This window comes from Pseudopipra pipra, chromosome 4, assembly GCF_036250125.1.
Source record: "Pseudopipra pipra isolate bDixPip1 chromosome 4, bDixPip1.hap1, whole genome shotgun sequence".
NCBI lineage: Eukaryota > Metazoa > Chordata > Aves > Passeriformes > Pipridae > Pseudopipra > Pseudopipra pipra.
In genome coordinates, this window is record NC_087552.1 from 72847566 (window position 1) to 72868961 (window position 21396).

The 21396-nt window shown below is 40.1% G+C and overlaps 1 long non-coding RNA gene across 1 annotated transcript; it reads left to right on the forward strand.

The window, feature by feature from the left end:
• Positions 1–17795: 17795 nt before the first annotated feature.
• On the forward strand, positions 17796–20975 carry LOC135413622 (uncharacterized). Its single transcript, XR_010430317.1, has 3 exons — positions 17796–17902; positions 19089–19176; positions 20683–20975. It is a non-coding gene; the product is annotated as an uncharacterized LOC135413622 (long non-coding RNA).
• Positions 20976–21396: the final 421 nt, after the last annotated feature.

The window sequence follows — 21396 nt, forward strand, 5'->3', positions numbered from 1 at the left end:
CCCTGAAGACACCTCCACATCCCTGTTGGCTGAAGGGATTCACAGGCAGAGAGACCCAACCAATTATGTAATTTGGCAGAATAATATGCCATGACTGACAAGGGCTCCAGGAATGGGAGAGAGCCCTGAACTGCAGTGCAACAGACAGTGTTGTCAGAAAGGGTCAGTGTCATGTTCATGGAGCATAAAAATCATCTTAGTGACCTTGGTTTAATGTTTTTTCATTAGACATCAAACTCTGTTTTCAAACTAATGTTGGTTTTGTTTTGTTTTTTTTTTTTACTTTGCATTCAATAAATGCCTTGAGGGTGCCCATGCTGCTGGATTTTTTTTTCCCGTCCTTTTTTAGCAATACGGAAAAATCCCTTTTCATCAGCAGAAGATTTAAGCTCTACAGGAACTTCTTTTCATCGATTTTGGCATTCATCATGCATTTAGTTGACTGCTTAGCCAGATCATGATTTTTAATGCCAAACTGGGGTTTTTTTAGGGGGTGTCCCTTCTATTTTCTAACTTTGAAAGGCAAGTTGTTAGCTTGCAAATCAGCTTATTATTCCTCTAGATTTGAGTGAAGAGAACTTGGTTAATAGAACTAAACCTAAAACAAAGGAAACTCTGTGCTCTATGAGCCAATGAAACTTTTCTCAAGACACATAGAAATTGTATAACAAATTGCTATGAAACTGATAGAGTGGCAGCAAATCACAAGTAAAATACAACTCTGGTTTCATGGCACTCAGAAATGAATCAGAATTAATGGTCTCTGAGGTGAGTAGTCCATGCTTCTTAGAAACCCAACTGGTGTATTTGCTAAATTTATCAGTGCACCTGATATGATGTTAAAACCAATAAAGCAACTGACATTTGCTAGTTGAAAATGTAATAAAATTCGATGTTTCAGTACCTGCAGTTTAGCAATTCTCAAATTGATGCTCCTGCCATGGTAAATTACTTGGAATCATTTAATTTCTCTGAACACCTGCTCTGCATTTTATTTGCAGACATTTTGCCATGTGAGAGTGAAGCTCTCATTCATCTGTGTTCCCTTTGGTACTGGTGTGAACCTTCCAGCTCACAAGGATAAAAGGAAGAGGGAAGCTGGCTGACCTACTCACGCTTTTGCTGCTATTATTGGTTTTATTATGTTTGTACTTAAGGACTTAGAGGTCCCTGTAGTGCTTGGCATTGCACTAAGAGGAGCACACAGGGCTGTTCCAAGGAGTGTATAATTTAAGGAGAAATGTTACAGCCAGGATGGAGGGAGAGTTGTAACACACAGAGTGCGAGAGCAGCTCATTTGCTCTCATTCCTACTTGTCATTTTTTAGATAAGGTGGCTTTTTTGAGAATGTATGGGCAAGCAAACAGTGAGGAACAGGTAGAGGAAAAGAGAAGGAAGGAATGTGGAATTAAGGGAAGGATGGGGGGGGAATAAAAATAAAATTCAACTGCACGCTGCAGTCAGCTCTCTGGATACAGAGGTCTCAACTCACAGATCACAGAATATTCTGAGTTGGAAGGGATGCACAAGGATCATCAAATTCCAACCCCTGGCCCTGCACAGGACACCCAACGATCTCACCACATGCCTGGGAGCATTGTCCAAACCTTCCTGGAGCTCTGGCAGCCTTGGGGCTGTGCTCACTGCCCTGGGGAGCCTGGTCAGTGCCCAACCATCCTCTCGGGGAAGAACCTTTCCCTGAGATCCAACCTAAACCTCCCCAGGCACAGCCTTATTCCATATCTCAGATGATTCCAACTAATGAGTCATTTCATCAAGGCACCCTATTTAAGAGCCCTGTTGCCCTGCATTTGCTACAGTTAATAGATGGAAATGGAGGCAAAGATTTCAATGTTTCTTCAGAATCCCTTCTCTGCCTCCAGCTGTGAGGAATTGGACGTTTTAATTGCCTTAAAACATTGCTCCTGTATCGAGCTGTGCAAGCCTCCTGCCAGGGCATTGAAGACAAGGCTGAGGGGAGGTGGCCACAGCCCACAAACTGGTGGATTTGTGGAAGCCCAGGGGGCAAATCTCTGGGGGTGTGATGCTCATCTAAAGAAGGCCAGTGGCAACTCTCTGGGGGTGGGATGTTTATCTCCTATGGGCCAGGCTGTGCCAGAGGAGACCCCTGTGCACACACCCATCACTGCCCCAGAGAAGGCCTCTGGGAGAAGGAAGACCTTTTAGCAGTTGTGCACTCAAACCAATCCCCCACCTGAAGCCTAAATTACTGTGCAAAAACAGCACCTGCAGCCTCTGAAAAACAGCAGACACTTCACATCCACACACAAGGGAAGCACCAGAAGGGTTTCTGAGGGTATATAAACCCACTGGTCTTTATATTAATGGCCTTCTTTATCCCACCACTCCCTGATGGACCAAGACACCAGTGACAACAATTTCCTTCCTTCTTCCTTTTATTCTTTTTTGTCTTTCTTTCTGTCTTTTCTTTCGCACGTTTTCTTGGGTGATATCTTTATGCTTTTATATTGCCACACTACTGTGGATAAAACCAACCAAAGTGGCTACATACCTGTTTTCCTTTGCAACCAAACTGTTCTAAAATAAACCTTTTATACATATATATATATATACACACACACATCTATCTATCTACTTATCTATCTATCTAATTTATCTCTGTAAACACTGATCACACAGCATCTATTTACTTTAACTCACCCCGAGGGATTTATTAGCAAAAAATCAAGTTATTTCTGCCTTGCAGGGGGTTCTGTAACACCAGTGATGATGATGGACCAGTTCTGGAGGGACCACAGTCCACCTGACACAGGTGCCTTATATGGATGTCTAAAGTTAGATGGGACCAATCCAGGACTTGCTGTTTCCAAAGGGCATGTGGCTTGGCTGGAGATCTCCCCAACATCATCCCACACCCACGGAATTATTGGGAAGGGGTTGACCTTAGCCAGTGACTTTTACAACCCGATTTTTCCCCTAAATCCTTGCTTTGCCTGCTGCCATTTCTGCCAGATGGAGAGTCTGGATGTTTCTTTCTCTAGTCCCACTTAATCCCCCAATAGCACATGATGGATTCTAGGGGAGATGGGACAGTATCCTGGTGTATCCTGGCTAATCTGCTCCTCCTCCAGCATCAGCTGCAATTCAAATGGAGTCAGTTCCCCGAAAAAAAACAAAAGAGAAAACTCCCCATTTGTCACAAGTTCTTAATATCATAGTTGCCTTTTAGCCTTACTCATCAACATCCAGAGGGAAAAAACAAGAAACCCGCTGAATAAATCAGATTTGACATATCTTTCCTCAAGAACAATAGCTTTAAAACTAGCTGAAAAAATGCTTTTAAAAATAGACCAAATTGATCTGTCGCCTTTGAAAAAAAAAAAATCAATCTTAAGATGAAAGAAAAAACCCTATTCTTCCAGCTTCTCATAATTATTTTTGAAGTCTGGGTTTCACCAGTGAATCCTTTTCAGTCAGTTCTTTTAAAATGGATTAGATAGTTCTAACCCATTCTTTTCTGTTCTTTTTTTCCCTAGGTGTGGCAGCATTGTACACAACAACTTTCATGTCTGTATGGAAATAAAGGATGTAAATTTAAGGTCTAAGACCAAGAAAATATCATGAGGAAGAACCTGAAATTAAGTATATTCTTACTTTTGATTAACAGATTATGGGAGTTGCTTACATTTACTTACATACATATTATTTTTAAATCTCCCACTGGCTAAATGAAATCAATTGGACTAAGATACATAAAAACACTTCAATTAACCATTATTTCTCTGTGGATCCTGGTAAGCTCAAAGTGGATATATTAATCTCTGCAAGTCCAAAATACCATCAATAAGATATACATAGATATATGTGTACAGACTTTTTGGCAGGACCTGTTATGATAGAACAAGGGATAATTGTTTCAAACTAAAAGAAAGTAAGACTCAGACTAGATGTAAGGAAGAATTTTTTTTTTTTTTTTTTGAGGAGTGTGAGAAAAGACCCACTTCTTGATGAGTTTGAGAGGGGACAACGTCATCAAAGCAAAGCTATTTTGTTGAACGAGTCAGATGCCTCTTTTCAGGGAGGAACACCACCCACCAAAATGGGCAACCTTTTATCTCCTTCCCCAGCTGGGGGTGGTCCCTGTCCCCTCTTCCATTGGCTGGGTACTCAGGGACTCACATTCCCTCTGGACTGCCTACTTTGCCCCAAATCTTCGTCCCCCATTCCCCTTTATTCTTCTCCCTTTTTTGCAAATCTTTAGCACAGCCTTTCCTATTGGTTCCTGACTCCTTGCAGGTGCAAGGAACAGAGTAACCCACATCTGAGCAATAAGCTGCTGTAAGCAAGCAACAAGGGTTAGCCTCCCCACCACCACTTAGTCACCCTGGTTGCAGCAAAACATTGCTTTATTTCTCACAGGAGGACGGTGAAATGCTGGCACAGGTTGCCCAGAGAGGTGAAGAATCCCTGGAAACATTCAAGGCCAGGTTGGATGGGGCCTGATCTATTTGAAGATGTGCCTGCCCATGGTAGGGAGCTTATATGATCTTGGCTGGGGCTAGATGACCTTGAAAGATGCTTTCCAAGCCAAACCATTCTATGATCCTAAGATGCTGTGATTCTAGGATACGTGGCAAGCTCAAAGTAGGTGCATACAACACTACAAGTCCAAAATGCCCTCAACAGGATTGATTTATCTATCTATCTGTCTGCTTCACACACCCAGATAGTCAATCTAATGTTTGTCAAGTCTATGGTTGTTGATTGTAATGGGCTTTGAGTAAGGTTTGTAATTTCAAGCTGCTGCTAAATGCATCTGCCATCTCCCCAAACAGCCGAGTGATGATGAGAGAAGAGAGGTTTCTCATTCCTCAGAGACAAGCTCACTGGGATACACAAACACTTCTGTGCAAAGGTTTTAGTGGATACACACTGACACTCACTGCTAGACTATTACTGGGATCTGATTGTTGTGTCCCAGCTCATTAGTTGGGAAATGTTCAGAAAAGGAACTAATCATCACTTGGCACTGAAGATCTTTGGGGCCTGACTTCAGGCTCATGAGTAACGTGCCTTGGCCACGCTCTCCAGCTCAGAGTGAGTGACTTGCTTGGGGATCTTCCTGACCTGAAGACTTGATGAGACATTTTAAACTGGGTTGTGAGCTGGAGCAGGGCACTCACTCATATGTCTTGTACCTTTGGGAACAGTCAATGTCTGTGTTTCACAGGAAACTGCCCGAGAAAAATTCAGCATCGACACAGAATGGAGTATCTCCTCAGAAGGCCTTTACTTAACCACAGGGCGTGGAAGTTGCTTTAAATCCTAAGTCATTCTAGGTGACATTTTTTTCTGGTATGTCTATTAATTTGTTACCTGACTCATTCAGTCAAGCAAATCTCTCTGTAGTTTAAGACACACTTTTCTCAGTGTTTGTTTGCGTTACTTGACAGCCTGTGTAATGAGCCCTCCAATATTTCTCGATGTAATTATTACAGGAATCACCAGGTGAATACATTAATCATCAAATGATTGCATGACAGGAAAGCCTTCCAGACAACACAGAACTAGATTTATCTGTTTTCTGTTCTGTTGCAAGTCCTCACAGTTTGGATTTCTAAGCCTTTAGGATAATTTTTAAGGTATTCCTGAATCTTTTCTCCTTTCCCTTTTCCCGGTTCCTTTCCCCCGTTGGTACATATATTACACTCTCATCCCTAACAGCTTTTGTCTGTGTCCCAGAAGAATGGCAGAACACTAAATAAATGCTGGTTTTAAAGATTTATGATTAGCAATGCCAGTGTCCCTCCCTGCAATGCGTCTGTGGGGAAGTCCTGGGGGCATTATGTGGGACTGATATGGAAACAAGGCTAAATTTTTTATAAGGGTCAACGTTTGGGGCAACTATTGAAACCATGTTGTAGAACACAGAAATTTGAAATGAGACATCTGGCATTTGTGTGTGTTTGTGTGTATTTTCCCATTCTTTTCATTTATCTACATTTTCCCAGGTGATTATTTAAGATGATGAGCTTGTTGAGCCCAGCAACAGAAATAAAAGAACAATGGAAGAAATTTGCTATGGAACAGATCTATTTCTCTGAGATAACCTTGACAGTTTCATCCTCTGACTAAAAACCCAAATTGCTTGATCATCCAGAGTGAGAAGGTGAGGATTAATGGTTTCAGAGCACACATGAATTCTGATTTTAGATGCAATCAGCCAGTCCTTTATGTTTCTGACAGGACTTAAAAATGCAAATACTGAAACAGGCTGTGAGCAGCTTCACAATGCTGGAGATCTCAAAAATTTGGGGTATTATCAGTGAGGATAATAGTTCAAATATACAAATATGATTGGAAATTTAACAATCCTCAAAAAAAAAAAAAAAAGAGAAAAAACCCCTTCTTTATGGTAAAATTGTTGAAGTCTTTCAAAAGCTTGCAGATAGACACAGTTTTGGGGGAATTCTGAGATTAAAAAAAAAAAGAAATGAACCTGTCCAAATAAAAATGACTACCCTATTTTCGTTGGTTCATTTTTATATATCTTTTTGATCATTGTCTGCAAGTGGCCAGGATCTTCACATTGTAACATCTTCGAATACACCAAAGTCTGGTCTCACCATGTCCTTTCAGACATGATATGAATTTTATAAATTATATATTTTATATATATTTTATATAAATTGTATAAATTTCAAATATTAAGAAGTTTTCCCTCTGGGGAAGGCAAAAGAAAAAAGTGAAAGATGGCTGTAAACTTATTATTCCATCCTACAAAAACTTCACACTAAACTTTATGCATTATTGAGATTTTAATATAATTTCCTTTAAAGAAATAATTCACTGTGTTCACTGGGGCTGTGTTTAGTAATAACAGCATTCAGAGAACATAATTCCTTCTTGACCTGAAAGAAACTCCATCAAATATTCAACATAAATTTTTATGAACCAAATACTTGATTGTGTGTATGTAGTCTTGTAATTGCAATGTAATAATTTGGTTCAATATCAGTTTCCTCCACTCGAATATTTAAATGCAATTAAAAAAAAAGTTCAGGCAAAACTCATTTGAAACATAAATAGGATTTTAACCAGATGTGTTTTCTTGACAGCTCTAGTAAACATATTGTCCCAGGTGATATTTTAAACTGATTTAAATTAGTGCAACATGTCCAGTTTGGAGTTTGATATATTAAATGAACCAGGAGGCTTTATGGGAAGTTAACTTCACAGAAGGAATATAGGGAGACATGAAGACATTATGTGTTGATTAATATCTCCTCTAACTTCACACTTCTAATGTGTTTTTTTTCTCCCATTTTGTTGACTTAACAGACTGCAGTTCTGCCACTGAGTGCCAGATACAGCAAGAGATGGTTTCACAAAAACCCTCTAGTCATTCTGAGAATCTATATCACCAAATTTTTCTTTGTCTGCGTGGAAGATTGAGTAGAAAACTAATTTCCCCATGGAGGGCAAAGCAGAAGTTGCATTGAGGAAAATGAGAAAGGAATCAAGACCGCCCCAACAAAATGCCAGAATCAAAATTTAAGGCAAAAATCAAAGCCTGCAGACCACAGTTCAAACTAATTAATCAAAAATGTTGGCTCCCGAGTTAGTGAGTATTGATTCACATACAGGACAGGCTGCAGGGATATTACAGGCAGGTTTATAACAGTGAAAAGCCAGGAGAGCTGCTGAGGCATTAACATGTAATCCCAGGGAATATCCTGTGGGTTACATTGGGAAAGTCTAAAAGCTTCTTTTTGCTATGTTGAGAAAAATGGGAGTGAGGGGATGAAGACAATACAAATTACTATGTCAAGCTGTGATGGATACAATTCAAACAAAAAGAGAACATGTGTAGATCCTACTTGCTAAGGATCACATTAGATTTCCATGTCTTTGCTTAACTAATATTGAACTGCTGATCATTTCAAAAGCAAATAAAGCAAACAAACAAAACGCACTCTTGCCTAATGGACTCTTCATTCTATCCCTCTGTCCCAACTTTTTTTGGTTCTTGTGCAGGAGTTTCTGCTTTTGAATGGATACAGAAGCTCAGATCTGTGTGCAAGGGGAATCAGTATGGCATCAATATTAATAAATGTAGAATTAACATTACACTTAACAATACATTAGCCCTGTGTGTTAGGGAGTGCTTTGATTTTCTAGAGCTTAAATGACAATGACAACAGGGTTGAGCGTTCCTGGGTAAGCATCAAGGGGAAAGCCAACAAGGTCATGGTGGGAGTCTGGTTTAGACCACCCAACCAGGAAGAAGAAGCAGGAGAAATATTCCATAGGCAGGTGGGAGAAGCCTCATGATCACAAGCCCTTGTTCTTATGGGGACTTCAACTTAAAAGACACACAAAAATACAGCACAGTGGAGACAAAACAGTCTGGAAGGTTGCTGAAGTGTGTGGAATAGAACTTCCTGACACAGCTCTCCTGGGCAGAGCATCACAAAGTAAGGAAGAAGGTGCAAACTGCTGCCTTGGGCTTCCAGAGGCCAAAGTTTGGCCTGGTAAGATCCTGGCTGACGAAGTCCCTTGGGAGACAGTCCTGAAGGGCAAGGAGTCTGTGAAGGTTGGATGTGCTTTAAGAAGGAAATAAAGGTGCAACAGCAGGCTGTTCTCATATGCCAAAAGACAAGCCAACAGGGAGGGTTTACACTGGGTATTAGGAAAGATTTCTTCACAGAAAGTGTGGTGAAGCACTGGAACAGGCTGCCCAGGGCAGTGATGGATTTACCATCCCTGGAAGGATCCCCTGTGGATGTGGCACTTGGGGACATGGGTTAGTGGTGGCCTTGGCAGTGCTGGGTTAGCAGCTGGACTCAGTGATCTTAGAGGTCTTGTGCAGCCCAAACGATTAAACACAAGTGTTTTGCTGAATCAGTCTGTGGGATTAGTGACAGGATGAGGAGCAATGGCCATCAACTAAAACAAAAGAGGTCTCACCCCAACATGAGAAAGAACTTCTTTATGTTTAGTGTGGCAGAGCACTGGAACAATTGCCCAGGGAGGGCGTGGAGTCTCCCCCTCTGGAGACATTCCAAACCTACCTGGACACGTTCCTGTGTCCTACTTCCTTTGGCAGGGAGTTTGGACTGGATGATCTCCAGAGGTCCCTTCCAACCCCAACTATTCTGTGGTTCTGTGATTCTGTGATTATTTTACCTTCTGTTTGTGGGATCCACCTAATTTAGCAACTTTACACTTCAGAAAAGTAATTTCCTCAGGCTGAAATGATAGATAATGGATGGAGAGAGGCACCTGCAACATATGTTGATATTGCCAACTAGAGAGTTTTGGTATAATTAGGGGATTTCACGTAAATAAATACTGATGGTGCAGTGCAGTGTTGGGGCTGTTTAAACTAACTGTTCTTCAGATTTTTGGAAAATGCAATTTTGTTTCTTTGTGCAAACCCAGTTATTTTTCTCTTACGTAACTTTAGTCCAATTGGGTTTTTTTTCAGATGTGGTTCTCACAAGCTCCATTTAATTTCATTTTATTCTTTGAGAAATAAGATTTTCCATTTATCACTTCTGGGAAACAGGAGCTGTTTGTAGGGGAGAGAACAAGACATACTGCCCAGGTTTGGAGTCTTATACTTTGTTATGCTGGACCAGTATGTAAAGAAATGATGCAGGAAAATGCCAAGCACCATCATTATATTTTATTTGCAATGGACTCTTAGGAATTTTAATTTTAACATGTGAGCATGTATAGCAGCAATTTAAACCAGAAGGTCATTAAATCAGGGAACACAGACCTGGGCTTCTGTTCTATGAAACATTTGGGATCCTAATCCTGTTTTCCAAAACTCCAGCTCTAACTAGGGCTAGCAGATGCATGCAACTTTCAAAATGTGCAGACATGAAGCAATAACTCATCCCCAGAACCGTGAATATAAAGACAACAAATATTAACTGGTTCACAGCTGCAGCTGGAGCCCAACAGATGATGCAGCTCCCTCGAGTCTGCAGGAGCTCCAAAGGAGGCAGGAAAATGTTCATCTTAGCAGTCTGTCTCAGAGGATTTGCTGTCAGATTTATTTCTTTCAGTTCCTTTTGTGGCTTTCACATCAGGTCAGCTCAGTGCAGGTCAGTGCAGGAAGGAGTGCTACCACTGAATTAAATCTGAAGCTTGAGCCCCACCCCTTGCGCCAATTTCTAGCACAAAATCTGCAAAGGTTAAAACAAGACCACAGCCCCTTACAGGCCAAATCTGCCCAAGATGAATCCTCAATACAGAGAAAAGCATTTCCTAATCTAAAAGACATGGAGCACTCAAATCCCTACCCTCCAAATATTTTCTGTTTTCTTCCTTTGCTCTCAATTCCCGATCCTTAAATACTCACCCTAATCCAAACTTTAGCATCTTTTTTTTGTTTTCCCTAGGCTGATGGAAGTTCTATACGTTTTCATTGCCTCTAAATCTACTTCTTGCAATGACAGTCAGCTCTGTGTAAAACCAGACTGCTCTGCTTTGCCTCTGTAAAAGGAGGTTTCTGCCTTCTGCAGTCCCGATGTGTAACACTGTGATAGGCATCGTGTCCATCTCAAGGCTCAGCAACCTAATTCCATCAAACTCTGGACTGAATACCATCTGGCACTGGAGTTTAATTGCCTGCTTCTTATTGTTTGGTGAGAGATATAAAACAGTTGCATTGGCTGCTCTGTTCAGTTCAGTGAGAGTTTTCCAGGAGAGCAAGGTAGGTCTTGTAGGAACATCAGGGTTTCATGTGCTGAGAGTATTGTCCAAGCATTTCTTGAGCTCTGGTAGGTTTAGGGCTGTGACCACTTCTCTGGGGAGCCTGTTCCAGTGCCTAACCATCCTCTGGGGGAAGAGCCTTTTTCTAATATCCAGCCTAACCCACCCTGACACATCTTCGTGCCATTCCCTCAGTTTTTATCGCTGGTCACCAGAGAAATGGGATCAGTCTTGCTTCACATTGCATAGACAGGAGCTAAGACAGCAAAATCAACCTGAGTGCTCAACCTTGCTTGTATCTTTTCAAAAATAGCAACAGAACTGCCTAGCACAGAATCACACAAAATGTGTGATAGACTAGATGACGAGCCAAATACCCCCAAATTTCTCTGCATCCTGGGCTGCTGAATGCTTCTCTTGTCTCCCTCTGAGCTTCCCAGATTGCAATCAGCGGGATACTTTGGACTATTCTCCTTGACTGTCATGTATTTTAGAAGTTATTTTAAGGTTGCCTGTATTTAGTATTGTTAAGGACTCATTTCAATATGCATATGTATTTAAATGTATTCATACCTCCCCCACCTTTCCATGTAGTCACTGTCAGCTGTGTCTGGAAAACCTGCCAATTACTGTCATTTCCAGAACAATAGCAGCCTAATTGATCGGCAGAGTAAATGAGAGAGCAACAAGGAGATCATCAATGCTGGCAAGAGAGTCAACAACACCCAAAGTGGTCATTGGGTGTTCTGCTAAGTTAAGGACTTCAATGCAGCTCATAGAAATTCATATTAAAATGAATAAACTGTGTGATCCTTCCTGCTTCACTCAGGATGGGGAAGAGTGGAGAATTAAATATCAGACAGGATTTTAGAGCCTTATTCACTTGTATTTGAACTAAGTTTTATGAGGGAAGACCTTATAGAGAATGATCTGTCACAAAATTCTGCTTGAGCTGTGCAGCTCCATATTGCCTTCAAGGGCAGTCAGTGCCCAAGCAAAGCATCACAGTCAGGAATCTTGGGATAAATCCAGATATTTTCAGCATTTTGAGTTTCAATTCTGCATTACCATGAAGTGGGAAGTATACCCAAATACTCCAAGGATGGAAACATTTATCTTACCCTTACTAAAGATTTGAGATAAATAAAAAGGCAATTCCCAAAAATAGGCCTCAGATGGCAGATTGAATCTTTTCCTGCTTTGGGATGGTGGGCAGTTGGTTTCTATGTTTAGTAACATCTTCCTCCTCCATTCTTGCTATGGTCATGTGTTGATTTCTCTTATTGCAAGAAGGAGATAAATTCCTGGACAAAAGATTTATGGAACCTTTGTGCCATGAATAATTTCTAAAATTTGTGACAAATACCATACTCAAGACTTTTCTTTTTGTGTGTGTACTAAAGCAGAGGTTTAGGTCGTGAATCTGTATCAGCTTGTCTGGATATCCAGTTAGAGTTTCAGGTTATCATGTGATGGTGTTATACACATTCTGTCATCTTGTTTTATTTCAATTACACTTTGAGCTTTTCTTTTTTGCTTTTTTTTGAACAAAGCCTCTGAGAAAGATTTTAGGACAGTTAAAAATTGCTTTGCTGGGTTATTCACACACGATTCTGGGAGCTGATATTTCTCTTAGAAGGCTGTACCTCCACAACAAGTTCTATTCCAGAACATACATATTTACATAAATAAATATATAATATAAGATCAAGGATGTGAATCCTTAAGGGTACTCAGATACTTGTTTTGCTGTATTAGTTACTGAAATCCATCACAGGGGAAGTATCACTTCAGTTGTATCTTCAGTCTGACTCAGGGATCCCCCTGTGCTGGAAGGTGTTACGTGCCCAGCTGTGCCACATGGAAATTCACCTAAATATTGCTTTGCACCTGAATTTTTTCCCAGAGCTTTACCCCAAACCAGACACAGATTATTAAGCCTGAAAAGATCCAAAGAGCAGCATTGGTGTGGGTAAAGCTACTCCAAACCTTGAGAAAAAAGAAAATAAACGCACATAGGAGCAAGAAGAGAGAAATAAAAATGACAAAGAAGAGAAGTACAAAAGGAAAAGCTCTTAGTTTGTGAATAGAAAAAATTGATATTATATAGAAATATAGAATTATATATATAATATGTATTATATAGAAATATTTTTAATATCTATTATATAGAAATATATATTATATATATTATATAGAGAATTAAAGGCCAAAATCCTGACTTTAGTAGTCATTTGATGTACTCAATAAGTATAGAATAAGATGAATAATTTATAATAATAATAATAACAACAACAATGTAGCTCATATATTCCTTTTCTTCAGAAAATCACTAAACACTTTGTAAAGGAGGTCAACACCATCAGCACTATTTTAGATTCCAAAATTCACCTGAAAGAGGATTTTAAGCCAAAGTTCCTCAGTAGCTTGCTCTTGAAATTTGCACATGATGCTTTCCTCTTTTGTCTATCAGCAGTATTTGCAAGTCTAAGCATCCTGGAAAAATTGTACCAGGTGATGTTTTTCACTTTTAATATGCAAATGGCATTTCTTTTTCTTTACAATGACTCATCAGAGCAAAGCCGGAGTAAGAACTTTGCTTTTACCTGTCTCTAGAGTAAAATAACAAGAATTCTTTATGATTTTCCTTGGAGGCTTTTTCCTTCTGAGTAATGTAGAGTGGCACCACTTTCTCCATCCTGACGTGATTCCAGGTAAGTCAGGATCATTCCTTGACCTTACAGCAGCCTTCAGCTTTTATCTAGAATAAACTTAAGTGTGATCATCCTAAAGCAATGGTGCCTGTAATTCAGAAGCTGAAAGCATGATGAAATCCAGTTAATTCCCTCCACCATTAGTTATGAACATTGAGATATTTTTAGCCAACTAAAAAGCAGATTCTTCAGTACAATGTGATGAAGAAGAATTTACAGTGTCTGCAAATATGTGTCTTGTGAGTGTCTTGAAGTGCACACCAGCAGCCCTCAGTCTTTTCAAGTATCATGTCAAGCTATGTAAGTAAAAGACTAAGAATTTGCTTGATCACTCTAGATTTGTTCAACCAACACCATGAAGAAAATAAAACCAACCCCAAACAAATAAACCAAAACCAACCAACCAAACAAACAAATCCTCTAGTTGATTTTTCTCATTTGTTGACCATAACATGTTAAATTGTTGCTTTAAATATCAAATTGCTCAGAAGCTTGCAATGTTGGAGGAGTAATTTCTCTGAATTGAATCTCCCTGTTCATCATTTACCTCCTGCAACTCCCTTCACACGCCATGTTCAGGGGTGGGATGTTATCCTATGTACTCCTTTGGTCTCATCTGGGATGGACAGTCTTAGATACTTTTGGGAAGAGTGAGGAGAAACACTGGGAGTGAAGAAATCTTTTTATTCTCTGTGTCAGGTAACAACTTGAATCAAACCCACCAAACCATGAAATTTTATATATGACTATATAAAGTGAGGGACATTAATCACATTTGTTTCAACTTCCTACTGTTCAACCAAACTTCAGCTCAAAGAGGAATAACCCACATTTCCAACATGCTTTAACTGATAAGGAAGTGCTAGCACTCCACAATTAAAAAAAAAACAAACCAACAGATGGAACCATTATTAATCTAATTTTGACCATGACTGTCATCACCTCAAGGAAGTTAGATATCTTTATGACTTTAAAAACAGAATAGTTTGGAAAGCCTGAAAAAGGTCCTGGAAGAGATCTGGGAGCCATAACATTCTGCAAAGAGCAGAAAATAGCATTTATTGTATAAATTTTCCAAATTTTCTGATGATCTAATATAGAGTCATAGAATCATAGAGCCATAGAATGATTTAGGTTGAAAGAGACCGTAAAGATCATCTTATTCCAAACCCTGCCATGGGCAGGGACACCTTCCACTAGACCAGGTTGCTCCAAGCCCCATCCAACCTGGCCTTGGACACTTCCAGGAAAGTGGGGATTTTCTACTCCTTGTTGGTAGGAAATATGACTGAACTACAGGGGTGACACAGTGGTGCCAACACAGGTTTACCTGGAGTCTGGATCAGACTCCAAGTCTGCAATGAGAGATGTGTCCTTTGACTGTGATCCCTGTGATCCCTGCAACTCATAAAAAAATCCTTCTTAAGTGTCACATCTGTAGCATAAGACATGGTTGTACTGGCAAACAAGAGATAATGGCCTAGGGGGAAAGGAGGCAGTAACACCTGAGACAGCATGTGCCATAAATATTTGGGTATTTTGAAATCAATTTAGCCACCCTCTTCCCTGCCACACCACACACGCTTCAAGATATCCTGATATAGCCTTTCTCAGCTTTCACACCAGCTCCAAACTCCACTGTTTTTCTTGCCCACTGAAAGCAGAGTGTGGAAGAGGGCTCTGAGCAGATGGATTTGGTACAGCACAAGTGAAATCACTGGCAGGAATCAAGCTGTCATTTCCCCTTCGTTCACTGCAGAGGGTGCTGTCTGCCCACATTCCCGGTCCTCAGGAAACAGGTGGGGAAAAAAGGGTTGTGAACTATTTAACAGTTGAAAAGGCAGATCACGGGATATTATCAAAATGCACTAAAAACGTGCATAATTAAAGATATAAAGTTACGTTTCAAGTCATGACACAGTAAGACACAGTGGAGCAAAGCTGCTGTCACAGCCCGACTGGAATTCTGAACAAGCACAAGACAGTCAGCCCTGACTTTAATACAAAAAACCCCAAAGCTTTCCTCCCTGCCTTTAATGAAGTTTAAGTCTTTCTAAAGTCATCCACATAGTCAGTGATGCTAAAGTATAAACAGCAACGCCTTCCTGGTGAAATCACAAAGTTTTGGGAATCTGTTTCTGGAAAACAGTTGAAACATCAGAATTTTGTTTTGAAACAAGAGAAGTGGGGTTTTATTTGGGAAGTAGCACCATGGAATCAAAGACACCCAGTCATTCTGTCCTTTTCGTGTTTGTGGGGATGTCAGGGCAGGTCTTGCTTTCAGCTTAAGTCACTCATCTGATGGCACCAAAAATCAAGAACTTTGTCCCTAAATCCAGAAGTGTTTATGGCTTGTTCTGCTTAATCTGTAACACTGTTGTTTAAAACACAAAATGAGGATCTCTGGTACCCAGGGAAGACATCAGATTTGCTCTTACCACTTCCCTTCAGGTCTCATGCTTTTCCAATTTCCATTTGTGAAACAGGCTGTTCTGTGAACAGTGACCACCCTGCCCAAAATCCACCATCGGGTGGGAAATGGGTGCTCTTGGGTTAGAGGAGGAGACAAAGAGGCCAGTTGTCCCATGCCTTAGCTGAGTCCATGGCCCACTGTGCTTTGAGCCACCTGGTCCAATATAAAGTGTCCCTGCCCATGGCAGGGGAGTTGGAGCTCAATGATCTTGAAGGTCCCTCCCAACTCAAACCATTCCATTATTCCACAATTCTGTGATTCTGTGTTTTTGCCAAGTCAGAACTGGTGACTTTGAATGAGAAAGTGTAAGTCTAGACTTGCACAGGATGGAGCAATGGGACAGTCTTGGGAATACTTTTGAGAAGCCAGTAAGAAAATTCTAAGTGTAATGCAGGAGACAGGAGCACACTGGAAACTACAACTCCATCTGAACCTTCCTCTGATCAGAAACAGAAGGATCGTGGAGACAACAGAAGGGATTTCAACGTGGAGATGGGGTACAGCTGATTTCTGGGAGGACAGGAGCTGTACCCTTCATAACTAACCACTGAGCACAGCTGCTGGATGTGGCATGGAAATTTTTGCACCATTTCTCATGCTGAATGTGTCCAGGAAAGCAGTGCTAAAATGGACTCTTTATCCGACTCTTTACCAGAGTTCAGTGACCATCCCCCTGCTTTGCTAACAGACATCTATTTGCCTTGTTTTTTTTTTATTCTTGTTGCTATAAAAAGATGTGTTAGCATGAAATGTTGTGTCTTAAACTGGGGTTTAAAAATATGAGGTTGGGGGATTTTTATGAATGACATCCCTTCCTGACATTTGATGACAGTTATGCAGGTTGAGTTATGGTGTAATTGTCCTCCATCATGTAAAGTTTGATGAAAATTCAGATTCTTTGTTCCCAGTCTTGCAGCACTTCAAAGCTCTCTCCTGTTGCCAAGGCTAAGTGCTATTGAAGTGGTGGCTTCCCAGTGTGAGAGGAGAGCAGGGAACACAGGGAGGGAGGGCAAGGTTTAAAACCCAGGATAGTCTTAAAAAATCATGACAGCTAAAATAAGGACAGAGGGGGAAATAAGTAATTCTGACTGTTGTTATCCCTGGTCTTTGAGCCTTTTCTTAAGAAGTTGTTGAATTCTGCCTGCATGAACAGGCAAGGACAGAAAATATCAAGGCTGAGAAAAAAATGAACTCCTATGTACAGTATTAAAGTCAGTTATTTACTCACCTTCCATGTAATAAATATGCCTTGACTGCTTAAGCAAAGCTCATGAAATTTGAGTGGAATCAAGTGAAGAATCTACTGCCTCTCTACTACTGAAGAATGTATTGCCTCAATTAATTCTTCATTGCATTAGGCCAGTGAAAGTGAAGTCACAAAGATTTGGCACCCTTAGCAGATGTAATTTATATATTCAATTATCAGTACCAGTTTATGGAATTGTTTAACAGCCTTCCCTCATAGATATAAATCAAATTAAATCAATTAATCTTTAAAAAATGAAAATGAAAAACCTCACAGAAGTCCACAGTTTTATTCATTACATACAATAAATATTCCTCACGGAAAGGCAACATATTACATCCCTTTGGAGATTTGCCTTTCCAAATCCTTGCTAGCAAGAAGCTATTGAGTTCAATGGGGATTTTGCCTGAGCAAAATTCCCAGATTTGAGCCAGAAAACCAGTCAAGGAAAATGATGGTAAACAAGTTGTCATAACAGTTCTCTGGATTCGGTCATGCTGGTTCTTCTTAACAGCACCTGTGCTGACATCGTGTCTCTTGAAGAGGACATTATGGCATGTTTTGTTAACTTTTTGTATGTAATGAATTATTTGGACTATCCATAAGCATTCATCCTGGAAATGTATTACTTTCTTTTTCTTTTTGCAAAGGCCACTCTCCTCTTTCCTGAAGCACAGATGGGCTGTGCGTGACTGAACCCCCGTCACAGCCAAGAAGATCAGGAGTGAAGATGCTGTGCAGTGGAGTGAGTTGGACACAGTGAGCATGAACAGGGGGCTTAAACTGGTCAGAGAAAAACACCAACCCCCTCAAGGAGCACAGGGGAACAGGTTTGCTGTCACCAGGATCGCAGGGTTCCCCTCACCGGCAGCACATCTGTGATTCACTGAAATCCTTTGCTAAGGGAACACCCTCATTCCCTCAGTATCCCACTGCTCCTCACCTGCTTGCCACACCAAGCAAACAGAGCAGCTCTACACTAGATATATTTACTCCCTTGAAACACCAGGATCTGGGGATCCTTCTCACAAATCGAGGGCCAGGGGGAACTTTTCTGACTGCCAGAAGCTGACACACACACACCTGACATGTCACAGACATCCATCCCATTGCCCCAGTTCACCCAGAAAAACCACCCAAGGAGCAGCTGCTGGGTAAACACAGATGTGCAGAGCCATTAGAGATGCACCAGGACACCTCAGACACCGGCCCTGGTGACTCACGCAGCCAGACAAGGTGCTGCAGGGTGTCTGAGTTTGAAATTAAGCGTGTGAAAACGAGATAGAATTCTGGTTGTTCTGGTGCAAGCTGCTCCAAAGGCCAGTTAACCTCGAATTTAAAGGGTGTGCAATAGAACATTTAGTCATCTAAAGTCGTAAAAAGTGGTAACTCTGGGGAAATTTTGAGCGGGTAGAGTAGAAACTACAGGGATATTCTCAACTTTGGAGAATTAAAAAAAAAAAAAAGAATTAATTAAATAACTGGTATTTTAGTGACACTTCTTTTCATAAAATAGCTTTTTTTCTACAAAATGTGAAGTCTACAATAGGCATATAGTAACTTGTCTTCATATCACATACTTTTACTATCTTTAAATTTGGTCTAACTAACTTCATTAATATTTAATATTCAGAGATATGCCAGTAGTAGCAACTTTATTATCCTCTTTTTAAGTTGTCCTTTTTTTTTTACTTCTTTTGGAAGACAGATATATTCTCCACTGAACCACCAGCAAAAACTCTCCTTTTGTCTTTCATGCCAACGAGATTTGCCAATCTTAACTTATCATCAAGGATTAATTATACCAGTACTGAACTCATCAAACATCACACTGAGTGTGGCAGAGTGCTATAATTTTGATGCCATATTTCATCTAATAAATACTATGTAGGTAGGCAGCATCATAAAATACTCCCTTTCCAGCATTGTGTACAAATAATTACAGAATTCAAGACTGACAAGATCCTGAAAGATTTTTCTGGTCACTGGCTCAGACACCAAGATTGACCCTGGATGGTCTTCAGCAGATGTAGGTAAGTGAAATATCTCATGTGACTCTCAGACATGCAATAGTTGTTTGAGATATTAAACTACGTTTGATAGTAGTTCTGAAGGGGGAGAAGTAAAATGCATATTTAGCACTTCATCATTTGTGCAAATATTACTAAATCACAGAGCAGAGATCCAGGATGAAATGGAAACAGCAGAGCTCCTTTGACCTCTTCACTCACAACACTAACAGTAATCAGCTTATGTGTGAAACTAAGGGAACAAGAGCATTTAGAAGTGTTATTTACAGGGTGACACCTCACTATCACTTTATACCATGATGAATTCCTTTGTATTATTGTGAAATATATTTCTGCATTCTGGCATTAGCAGTTGCTATTTCCTTCACTTCTGCCTGTGAGCTGAGGTTCACAGAGATAGCAAAGATCAAGTGTAGACCCAAGGGTTAAAATTTTGCAGCTACAAGCTTGGTGAGCATAGCTGACCTTCAGGATAGATTCTATTCTTTTTTTCTCAATAATAAAGGAAACATAATCCAAAATTTCACTGGGTAAATTTTGTTAGTATGGGATATTGCTGGAAAGAAATACTCACTGTGAGGATAGCAGCTAATGAGTTCTCATGGCTTCCCTGTCCTCCAGCCCTGTGACTTGTGATCCAATTTTCATTTCTCCAGTGCAGATATTTCACAAAATATTCCGAGTTGGGAATGTTTTGGTCATGTAAACTTCAGACCTGCTTTTGCACAGAACTGACCACAACCACATTAATTACTTGGCTTACGTGGCATTTCTGAAATACCAAAGCAATGCAGGAGATGAGTTCCTGAGCTGCTGCACTGTCTGATCCAGATTCTTCTGCAATAAATGGAAAAAAACCCTTAGGTTTTTCCTTGTTCTTGAGAATTGCATTGTGTTTCTCTCCCACCTCGCAGATCTTTTTCTCATTTACTGCATCACTTCTCGGCTCCTCACCACACCTGACTGTTCACTTAAACATCTCCTTATTAACAGCGTAGGGTGGAAGCTTTTAGTTTTACCTTCTGTCAGATTTAATTACAAGCTTCATGTTTCTTTCACTTCCACATCCCTTTGCTGATGTTTAACCAATCTTTTTTGCAGTGATGAGTGGGGTTTACATAAAAGCTCTGATTATGTTAGAGATAATTGAAGGAAAGCACTTTTTGAAGGATTGTGCTGCCTAGGCATCCATCCCTACATGCTCATGGTCACTGCCACAATCTCCACAAAGTGACAGCCAAAACCAGAGGGTTGACATGAATTTAGGTCGCTGCTTGAACATATTTAGGTGAAATATGATAAAATACACATAATATTTACATATAATACATATGGGCTGTATTTTTTTTCCCTGTCTGAAGTGAGTTTAGGACTTTACTGTCCCTACCTGCACCATTATGTGTCAGGAAATCTTCCAATTTCAGAGCTGCTTTATATGATTCTTGTTCCAGAGAGACAATCATGAGACTGTCTTTATTTTTCTTTTTCTTTCTCTAATTTTTCTTTCAGAATGAAGAAATTTCACTTTACTGTGTAAGATGAAAAGGAAGAGCAAGGCAGTTCAACATCAATCCTTTGTGTTTTCAGATTCTGAGATTTCATGTTCACGTCTGTTGACTGCATTTGTTCTTAATATATTTCAGCCTTTTATTTTTTATCTTTTATAGTTTGTTGTCCCTGTGAATTTAAAACCACCTGAGTATAATTAAACAGTAATTTAATTTAAGGAATTACAGGAATTAAATACAACCATCCTCCCCTGACTAAAGCACAGTGTTTATCACACTACTTTAAAGAGTGTTCAGGACAAAGTTTCCATTCAAACAGATTTAATGCTATAATGATCTGTTTTCTCTCTTTTCAATCTCACTTCTGTGGATTGAAGGGAACTGAAGTTCACCTCATAATAACATAGTCACTAGGACTGAATTTAATAGTAAAAAATGAAGGCTTTGGACTTACAGGGTCAACAGTGGTGATTTTTGATGCAATGCAGAAGCTTTTTGATTGGAAGCGACTGAGAAGAAAGACCTGTGTACACTGACCAGTCTCAAACCAGCTGTGACACTTTCTCAGGCCTGTGCTCATGGTCTTCCTCGTGTCTTGGGGTTTTTCCTACTCTCCTGAATCAGGAAGATTCATGGATGTCAATTAGTTGTGCTCAGAGGTGCACAGAGAAGAACAAGTTGTAGAACCACAGGATCAGAGAAATACAGAATAATT